Raw genomic sequence first — 10724 nt, 5'->3', positions numbered from 1 at the left:
TTGAACTAACCCAACTGCATGACCCGTGCTCCAGCCAGACCGGGCTTCTTGCCGGGATGTGACGATGGCCCTGCCTTGGGCCTCTGCAAGCTGGTGGCCCAGCCCGGCCCTCCTTCCCCTCAGCTCCAGCTCAGTGTCTCGTTTTCTTCCGTGGACCCACCTGCAACAGCACCCCCTCACTGGGGGTTAGGCAGGGTCGTGAGGTCAGGGCCTCCAGCTCCCATTGGCGGCGGGTGGGAGGCGTGGGCACACTCTGACAAGCCTCAGGCCCAGCCCTGACCTTCCAGATGGTGGGCAGGGCGAACAACTGTCCCGAGGCCTGGTGCGCCCCTGGTGCTCCAGGACTTGAGCTGCTTGGGACAGGGCAAGAGGGGCACAGGCTGGGACCCGGAGGGCCACTGAGACACGCTGAGCGTGCGGCGTGCCCATGAGTGCTGGAGGTCCTGAGGGAGAACACTGAAAAGGGGCCCTGCTCCAATGTGGAGGCCAGAGGAGGGCACAGGGCCGGGGAAGCAGGCCGCCGGGCAGGTAGATGGCCATGTGGTGGGGGACTGGCCGTCGGGAAGGGCCCTCGGGTCAGGCGTGGCTGGGGGAAGGAGACCTACACAGGACAGACCCCAAATCCCCCCACAGGGTGGTCGGGTGCCCCTCTCCAGGGACCAGAGCTCCGGACCTGCAGACCACTGGGCCTTCACAGCACCTGACCCCACCTGCCCCATAGACAGTCCCTGAGCCCTGGGCTGGCGGGGCCCCGGGCTCATCTTCCAGCCCAGACCCCTCTGGAGGCTTCTAGAGCCCGTGGGGCCCACTCACCCTGAAACCTTCCGACTGGGCACCCTCGGGCAAGGCTGTGCCTTCCCCCACAGACTGGTGCCCCAGGACAGAGTTGAGCCCCTCTCTCAGACGGGACTCCCTGCAGGGCAGGGTTTGCGCTCTTCCCGCAGATGGGCAGGGCTGTGCTCACCCCTCAGACTGGGTGCCCCCAGGACGGTGAGGTGCTCACCCCTCAGACTGGGTGCCCCCAGGACGGTGAGGTGCTCACCCCTCAGACTTACTAACCTGAGACTGGGTGCCCCCAGGACGGTGAGGTGCTCACCCCTCAGACTGGGTGCCCCCAGGACGGTGAGATGCTCACTCCTCAGACTGGGTGCCCCCAGAACGGTGAGGTGCTCACCCCTCAGACTGGGTGCCCCCAGGACGGTGAGGTGCTCACCCCTCAGACTGGGTGCCCCCAGGACGGTGAGGTGCTCACCCCTCAGACTGGGTGCCCCCAGGACGGTGAGGTGCTCACCCCTCAGACTGGGTGCCCCCAGGACGGTGAGGTGCTCACCCCTCAGACTGGGTGCCCCCAGGACGGTGAGGTGCTCACCCCTCAGACTGGGTGCCCCCAGGACGGTGAGATGCTCACCCCTCAGACTGGGTGCCCCCAGGACGTGAGATGCTCACCCCTCAGACTGGGAGCCCCCAGGACGTGAGATGCTCACCCCTCAGACTGGGAGCCCACAGGATGTGAGATGCTCACCCCTCAGACTGGGTGCCCCCAGGACGGTGAGGTGCTCACCCCTCAGACTGGGTGCCCCCAGGACGTGAGATGCTCACCCCTCAGACTGGGTGCCCGCAGGACGGTGAGGTGCTCACCCCTCAGACTGGGTGCCCCCAGGACGTGAGATGCTCACCCCTCAGACTGGGTGCCCCCAGGACAGTGAGGTGCTCACCCCTCAGACTGGGTGCCCCCAGGACGTGAGATGCTCACCCCTCAGACTGGGTGCCCCCAGGACGGTGAGGTGCTCACCCCTCAGACTGGGTGCCCCCAGGACGTGAGATGCTCACCCCTCAGACTGGGTGCCCCCAGGACGGTGAGGTGCTCACCCCTCAGACTGGGTGCCCCCAGGACGGTGAGATGCTCACCCCTCAGACTGGGAGCCCGCAGGACGTGAGATGCTCACCCCTCAGACTGGGTGCCCCCAGGACGTGAGATGCTCACCCCTCAGACTGGGTGCCCCCAGGACGTGAGATGCTCACCCCTCAGACTGGGTGCCCCCAGGACGGTGAGGTGCTCACCCCTCAGACTGGGTGCCCCCAGGACGTGAGATGCTCACCCCTCAGACTGGGTGCCCACAGGACGGTGAGGTGCTCACCCCTCAGACTGGGTGCCCCCAGGACGGTGAGATGCTCACCCCTCAGACTGGGTGCCCCCAGGACGGTGAGGTGCTCACCCCTCAGACTGGGTGCCCCCAGGACGTGAGATGCTCACCCCTCAGACTGGGTGCCCACAGGACGGTGAGGTGCTCACCCCTCAGACTGGGTGCCCCCAGGACGTGAGATGCTCACCCCTCAGACTGGGTGCCCCCAGGACGTGAGATGCTCACCCCTCAGACTGGGTGCCCCCAGGACGGTGAGGTGCTCACCCCTCAGACTGGGTGCCCCCAGGACGTGAGATGCTCACCCCTCAGACTGGGTGCCCACAGGACGGTGAGGTGCTCACCCCTCAGACTGGGTGCCCCCAGGACGGTGAGATGCTCACCCCTCAGACTGGGTGCCCCCAGGACGGTGAGGTGCTCACCCCTCAGACTGGGTGCCCCCAGGACGTGAGATGCTCACCCCTCAGACTGGGTGCCCCCAGGACGTGAGATGCTCACCCCTCAGACTGGGTGCCCCCAGGACGTGAGATGCTCACCCCTCAGACTGGGTGCCCGCAGGACGGTGAGGTGCTCACCCCTCAGACTGGGTGCCCCCAGGACGGTGAGGTGCTCACTCCTCAGACTGGGAGCCCGCAGGATGTGAGATGCTCACCCCTCAGACTGGGTGCCCGCAGGACGGTGAGGTGCTCACCCCTCAGACTGGGTGCCCCCAGGACGGTGAGGTGCTCACCCCTCAGACTGGGTGCCCCCAGGACGGTGAGGTGCTCACCCCTCAGACTGGGTGCCCCCAGGATGTGAGATGCTCACCCCTCAGACTGGGTGCCCCCAGGACGATGAGGTGCTCACCCCTCAAACTTACTAACCTTTTCCTTTCAGATGGGCCCTCCAGGATAGGGCTGTGCTTCTCTCTTGGACTAAATGCCCCCAGGACATACTGGGTACCCTCACTCAGGTTTAGTGTCCCCAGGCAGGGCCAGGCCTTCCATATGCAATTGGACGCCTCCTTGATGAAGGTTGCCCCTCTCAGGAGAAGGCCAGGACCCCCTCGTTAGACTGGGCACCATTTCCCCCTGAACTGGACACCCGGGACAGGTCAGGCCCTCCCACAGCAGTTCAAGCCTCTAGGGCAGGACCAGCCTCCCCACTCAGGCCCCCGAGCCTCACCTGGGCTATGCAGGTGTTGGCAGAGGAAGTGGGAGCCCTCAGTGGGCCTGGCGGGCAGTCAGGACCCTGTTTGCCTTGAGCAGGGGCTGGAGCCAGGTGGTCACTTCTCCCTTCAGGGCCCCACGGCTCAGCCAAGCCGCAGGGAACACGTAAACACCGCCTGAGTCGGGCGGCAGGCAGACAGGCAGGGAGAAGGGCTCCGAGAGACCCCTACTCCTCAGCTTCCTTGGCCATGGCCGCCCAGGACTCCAAACTGGGCCAGGAATGGGGCCTTCGGCTCCCACCGGTCTCGGGCATGTGGACAGGCCCTCTGCCTGTCTCCCGTCAGCCCGGGCTGGGAGAGGGACCTCTGAAGATCCTTAGGAGGAATGCACCCCCCTGGGCGCCCCTGGGACACAGGCCCGGCTTTAGGGAAGGCTGGGGGAGGCCACAGCTCCGAGCTCCAAGGGGTCTGCAGGGTCCAAGGCCATAGAAGAGACAGCTCTGCCCACCCTCAACCTGCAAGCCCTTCGATAACTAAGACTGAGCTGGGCTCCACATGTCCACCCAGAGAGGGCAGGCGTGATGACTGCCCCCTCAGCCCTCCCACCTGGGCAGGTGGGGAGGGGAAAACAGGCAGAGGAGAAAGGGGAGCGAGTTCCCTGGAAGATCAGAAAGGACATGACCCTGCCCAGGGGTCTGAGAGGACGCCGCCCTGCTCTGAGGGTGTCTGAGGGGACACAGATCTGTCCTGGAGGTATCGCAGAGGGCCCTGGCTCTGCCTTGGTTGTTAGAAGACAGATCTGGCTGTGGGGACCCCAGGCCGAGGGGCCGGAGGAGTGTGGCTGGCCGGGCACACAGGCTGGGGTGGGTCCAGCTGCTGGTCCCTGGTGCCTCCTCGGTCAGCTCCAGGCTTCCATGCCAGCCCGAGGCTACCACAGCCAACTGAAACAAGCTCCGGCTGGGGCCGAGGCGCTCGGGACTCCCCAGCCAGGCTCCCTGGCTGGCTCCCTGTGTGTGTGCTGTGTGATCCTGGCCAAGCAGCCTTCCCTCTCTGAGCCTCAGCGTCGCCTCTGAGGTCAGGCCCCTGTCAGGTCTCCTGGCCGGTGTGAGATAGTGCCCGGGGCCCCCTGGCTGGGTTCTGGCCGCCTGGACAATGCTCCCATCCTTCCTTTGGGCAGATTTGTGGCCCTCAGGACCCAAAGCCAGAACATCCTCAAGGAACAGATTTCCTCCTTCACCAGCCTCAGCCATACAGGGGGAGGTGGGCCAAGAGGGTGGGTGTGGATTCTGTAGAGCTCCTCCCATCCAAGGGCTGCGGGTCAGGAAAGGGGCCAGGGTCTGGGAGGCAGAAGACTGGATTTTAGGCCTACAACTGTCCCTTCTGTCCTCAGCCTTCCATCTGTGGGGGAGAAGAGGGGACATGGGGCCCCTTCATGCGCCTGCATAAATTACACGTCCATGTTCAGCCCCCCAGCTTCTACTATCAGTCTCAGTGGCGGCAGAGGCAGGTTTCCATCCCCCCATCCTGACTGGAGCCCCCTTTGCAGTTCTCCTCAGCCGGTACCACTGTGGGAGGGGACACGGCCATCACCCCTGGTGGGGAACTCTGGGGATGAGCAGCCCCCAGGGGCTCCTCCTGGCTTAGCTTTCTCCTGGTGAGGAGGGGAAAGGCCACACTGGTTTTGGGCATGGGAGGGTGGGCTGGTGGCCACCCGAGCTCCCTTCCCAGAGCTTCAGAACCTGTGGTCCAAACTCTCAGAACCTGGCACACAAGGCGCTCACCTGCTGCTGCCCACTCTCACGCTGTGCTCTGCAGTCATCCCGAGACCCTCCTGGGGACCCTGCGCCCCAGCACCCTTTCCCAACTCCAGTGTGCAAGTCAGGGGACAGCCTGGGTGTCAGTCATCCCGAGACCCTCCTGGGGACCCTGCGCCCCAGCACCCTTTCCCAACTCCAGTGTGCAAGTCAGGGGACAGCCTGGGTGTCAGTCATCCCGAGACCCTCCTGGGGACCCTGCGCCCCAGCACCCTTTCCCAACTCCAGTGTGCAAGTCAGCGGACAGCCTGGGTGTGAACCACGATGTCCTGGCCCTGTCCAGAGGCCACATTGTCAGGCTCCCTGTCCCCAACTAGCTCAACATCGATGATAAAGGAATGTGTTGTTTGTATGTATGTGTGTGTATGTGTATATCTGTTCACACGTCTAGCTCTGTTTGGTTCTACTGTATACCTTTATCTGCATTCCTATGTATTTGTATGTGTATCTGTATGTCTATTTGCATGTTTGAATGTAGGTCTGTGTATGCGTGTTTGTGTCTGTCTGTGTGGACCCGTGGCCCGAGAGCGCCGCCTGTGGGTGGAATGTGTGTGCGTGTGTGTGTGTGTGTGTCTGTGTGGACCCGTGGCCCGAGAGCGCCGCCTGTGGGTGGGATGTTTATGCGTGTTTGTGCGTGTGTGTCTGTGTGGACCCGTGGCCCGAGAGCGCCGCCTGTGGGTGGAATGTGTGTGCGTTTGTGCGTGTGTGTCTGTGTGGACCCGTGGCCCGAGAGCGCCGCCTGTGGGTGGGATGTGTATGCGTGTTTGTGCGTGTGTGTGTGTGTGGACCCGTGGGCCGAGAGCGCCGCCTGTGGGTGGAATGTGTATGCGTGTTTGTGCGTGTGTGTCTGTGTGGACCCGTGGCCCGAGAGCGCCGCCTGTGGGTGGAATGTGTGTGCGTTTGTGCGTGTGTGTGTGTGTGGACCCGTGGCCCGAGAGCGCCGCCTGTGGGTGGAATGTGTGTGCGTTTGTGCGTGTGTGTGTGTGTGTGTACCCGTGGGCCGAGAGCGCCGCCTGTGGGTGGGACTTGGCCCAGAGGCATGTTTGGTTTGGCCCTCACAGTATTTTCAACATCTTGAGCCAACTTTTAAAAATCAGGATATTTCACATACAAATTCAGCTTTCCAGTTTCTCTTAAAAATTCAGAAGCCCTGGCAGCCTTGGGCCTGCGCCGCCTCATGTCCTCCTCCGCAGTCCCGCCACATGTCTCGTTCACCGGCGCCTCGAGGATGACGAGTCTGGGATCCCAGAGTGGGGGGGCGAGTACGAATGAGTGAGGCGAGCCTGCACTGGGGGTGTGCACACGTAAGTGAGCATGTGTGCGTGAGGTCTGTCTGTGAGCGCCCGCACGTGTGCACGCACTAGCAGATCTCCGTGGGGGGATGAGTGTTGCATGTGCATGGGTGGGTGGGAGGTGTCAGGGGGCACGTGTGTGTGAAGGCATGCATGTGCATGTGTGGGGCTGCGTGGCTGTGTTCGTGACCATGTGGAGCGTGTGGGCCGCTGTGGTCTGGCGCACTCTACACAGGGGCCTCTTCCGGCCTTTGACGGGGAATCTGGTTCCCGGCTTCTGGCTGGGCTTCCTTGTGGGATTTATTTCTGTCCTAGTGCCCACAGGAGGCCTGAGTAATGGGAACATTTAAAGAAAACCAGTAAATACAAGAGAAGAGGCAGGCTGGCCGGGAAACTCAGCGTGGACACCCAGGCCCGGCCCACAGCATCCAAGACCCGAGGCCCCAAGGCAGCCAGAGGACCCGGCTTGCCTACTCCACTCTGAGTCACCCACCTGTCCAGCCAGGCCCGTCTGGTGGGTGAGCACTCCCCCCCCCACACACACCCGGATGCCCCTGGGTCAACACGCAACTTGGGAGCCAACAAATGCTCAGGCCTGGCCTAGGAGCTGAGGGGCATGGACCCTCCGGTGGCCCGTTGCCCAGCTGAGTGGGACAACAGCCCCGGCCATTCTGTCCACACCTCACTCGTGCCCACAGGAGGAAATGAGGCTGCCTGTGACCAGACAGGCTGGCCCTGGCCCCCGGACTGGAAGGGCACTTGACTCTAACTGGGGCCCACACCCCCTGAAGTGCCTGGAATCCGAGGAAGGACAGCATGCGCTGGGGCTAGGGGTGCTGCTGTCCCAGCACGTGGCCCCCACTTGGCTGGGTTCTGGGTTGTCTGACCTCTCAGGCCCATCCGATACCAGCCACTTAAACAGCACAGGCCCCGTGGGAAAGGAGAGGTGCTATTTCTGGTGGGGTTATGTGCCTCACATCAAACTTCCTCAAGCTGTGGGAAAAGCAGGCTGTGCTGACCAACACTCCCCTCAGGGGCCCTGGTCGGTGTCTCCTGCTGCCCCCCAGTGGCCATACGCGGTCTCAGCTGGGTGCACTCGCCGGGCCCTTAGGGCCCTAGATGCCAAGTTGCTGCCCCATTGTAACGCCAGGGCAGACGGTCCTGGGGCAGGCGAGGTCTTCAGACTCCAGGGTGGGTGTTGGCTCCCAGCACAGCTTCTGACACCACCTAGATTCTGCTCCTGGAGGGCAGGGCATCATTGTCAGGGGTCCCAGTGGCATCCCAGCCCCTGGGACAGTGCCCAGCACAAGGCAGGCACTCAGGAAACAGGCCAGATTCACGCCTGAATCCCCAGCTCCTGCAGGGGTGGCCACGCTGTGGCAGGTCCTCGACGCAGCTCAGAAGCCCTTAGAGGCCGCCTGATGGTGCGTGGGCATTTTGCACTGGGGCCTAGAAGGTGGCGAGCAGCACGGAACCCCAACAGGCGACTTGGCTAGGAAGATGCCTGGCAGGAAGGCAGACGGGCAGACTCCCGAGTAGATTTGCTCAAACCAATCATCTTTACATGTCTGATATGCAGCCCACTAGGCTGGACAGAATTTTTCCCTTGTAACTTTAGGGGCTATGCCTCCCTTGGACCCAAGTCTGCCATTCCTCCTTGTGGTACAGGCCCTGCACCACTGGAGTCCACTTGGCCCCTGGGGGCCCAGCCCTAGAGTCCTGGGCAAGACTCCCTCCTGGCTCTCTTGCTGCCCCCCTTGCCGAGAGGCACCAAGCCTAGGCTGCTGGGCCAGCAGGCCCTGTCCTCCTGCCCTCTGCTGCAGAAGGGGTATCCACAGTGTGGCAGAATATTTCAGGCCTGACACCTCTCCTGAGATGACCCAGAGGCCAGATGTCTTCCAGGATTTCAAGCAGGAGGGACGTGGAGTGTTGGGTCAGTCAGGGTTGTCCTGGAGAACTGCCTGGACTCACTAGGGCTCCGTCCAGAGCTGGGCACTGCCACTCCCTGGCCCGTTTCCTCAGTCCTATGACAAAGGGGCTGCTGGGGTCAGAATCCCCCACCTGTCCCTCTAACCAAGGCCAGGACTCACTGTGACCAACTTTGGCCCACTCAATCTTCCACAAAACTCTAAAAAGCTTGTTGTCTTTTTAAAAACAGAAAGCATACTTAAAAAGACACAATTTAACATGATTTACCATTTTTACTCATCACCGAAAATATTTTTAAACTTTTATTTTTAAAAATAGATGTATAGGAAGTTTAAAAAAAGTTCAGAAGAGTCCTGTGTCCCATTCACCCAGCTCCCAATGAGTCACGTCTTTATAACTAGAGCACAATAAAACCAGAAACGTGTGTGGTCTATTTCATTTGATCACATGTGCAGACTCATGTAATACCCACTGCAATCAAAAGTCTTCTGTCCCCGCAAAGGTCTCCTGCGAGCTACCCTTGTGTACAGTCACACTAGCCCCACCATTCCCAACCCTTGGCAACCACAAGTCTATTTCCTGTCTCTATGATTTTTGTCATTTCAAGAAAGAGTGAAAAAGGTGAAGGGATCAAGCAAAGAAAACAAAACTTCTAGACACAGACGACAGTGTGGGGATTGCAGGAGGGAAGAGGGAAAGTGGGGAGGGGAGGAAGGCAGGGGGAGACAGATGGTGAAGAGGGAGATTGGGCCTGGGGGTGGTGAACACACAATGCAACACACAGACGATGTACTGTAGAACTGTGCACCTGAAGCCCGTATAACTTTACTAACTGATGTCACCCCAACAAACTCAATTAAAAAAAAGAATGTTGTAAATATGGTATGATCTCTTAATATATATATATGTATGTTTTTTACTCTATCCAAGACATCCCTTTTACCAAGTTCGTTCCTTTTCACTGCTGAGTAGTATTCCACAGTAATGAATGTGGCACAGTCTAACCAGTCACCTACTGAAAGACATTTTGTGGGCCAGTTTGTTTTACAGCAGTGGTAGTCAACCTGGTCCCTACCGCCCACTAGCAGGCATTCCAGCTTTCATGGTGGGCGGTAGTGGAGCAACTAGAGTATAAATAAAAAGATAGATTTAACTATAGTAAGTTGTTTTATAAAGATTTATTCTGCCAAACAGCAAAAATCTGATATAAAGTACTTGGTAATTATTATTATATGCTTTAACTTGCTGTAACTCTATTTTACAAAGTAAAATTACTTCTCTACTTTATAAATCACCATTACTGAGGAACCGGTGGGCGGTTAGAAAATATTACTACTAACAGAAATACAAAAGTGGACGGTAGGTACAAAAAGGTTGTCTCCCTCTGTTTTACAGAATAAAACTTATTTAATTTCCACTCTATTACTCTCCAGAATACAGGGCCAGGTAAAGGAATGCCCTCACGGACTGCAGGTCACATGACAGAAATTTGTTACCATTTTTGTGTAATATTTTCATTGCAAACTGAAGAAAGGGACCTAGATTTTGGTCTGATGATGACTTAGCAACCTCCATTAATCTGTGTTCTTTTTTTTTTTTGTATTTTTCTGAAGCTAGAAATGGGGAGAGACAGACTCCCGCATACACCCGACCGGGATCTACCCGGCACGCCCACTAGGGGGCGACACTCTGCCCACCAGGGGGCGATGCTCTGCCCCTCCGGGGCGTCGCTCTGTCGCGACCAGAGCCACTCTAGCGCCTGGGGCAGAGGCCAAGGAGCCATCCCCAGCGCCCGGGCCATCTTTGCTCCAATGGAGCCTCGGCTGCGGGAGGGGAAGAGAGAGACAGAGAGGAAGGAGAGGGGGAGGGGTGGAGAAGCAGATGGGCGCTTCTCCTGTATGCCCTGGCCAGGAATCGAACCCGGGACCCCTGCATGCCAGGCCGACGCTCTACCACTGAGCCAACCGGCCAGGGCCTGTGTTCATTTTTTAAAAACTGATGTATCCTGGACAAGTCAGATTACCTGGCACTCGTTAGGCATTCATGCATGTGGTGGTTCTCCCCTAGCTTTGGGCGATTACAAATCAAATAGCTCGAAACATTTGTATTGTTTTTATATCTGCTTGTCCATTTGTGTGGACAGTTTTTACTAACTACCACTTGCAGCATTTATTATCACCATTTTTAAATTTCAGCTGTTCTCATAGGTGTACAATGATATCTCATCATGGTTTTAATTTGCATTTCCCTAATGGCTATCTTCCATGTGTCTGCCACTTACATCCTTTTTGGTCAAATGTCTCATGTCTTTTGCCCATTCTCTAATAAGATTTTCTTTCCTTTTTTTTTTTTTACTATTGAGGTTTGAGAATTTCTTATGTTCCTGTTAGGAGTCCTTTAT

Source organism: Saccopteryx bilineata, chromosome 10 (assembly GCF_036850765.1).
Source record: "Saccopteryx bilineata isolate mSacBil1 chromosome 10, mSacBil1_pri_phased_curated, whole genome shotgun sequence".
In the NCBI taxonomy this organism is placed as follows: domain Eukaryota; kingdom Metazoa; phylum Chordata; class Mammalia; order Chiroptera; family Emballonuridae; genus Saccopteryx; species Saccopteryx bilineata.
Note: the sequence above shows the minus strand (reverse complement) of the source record.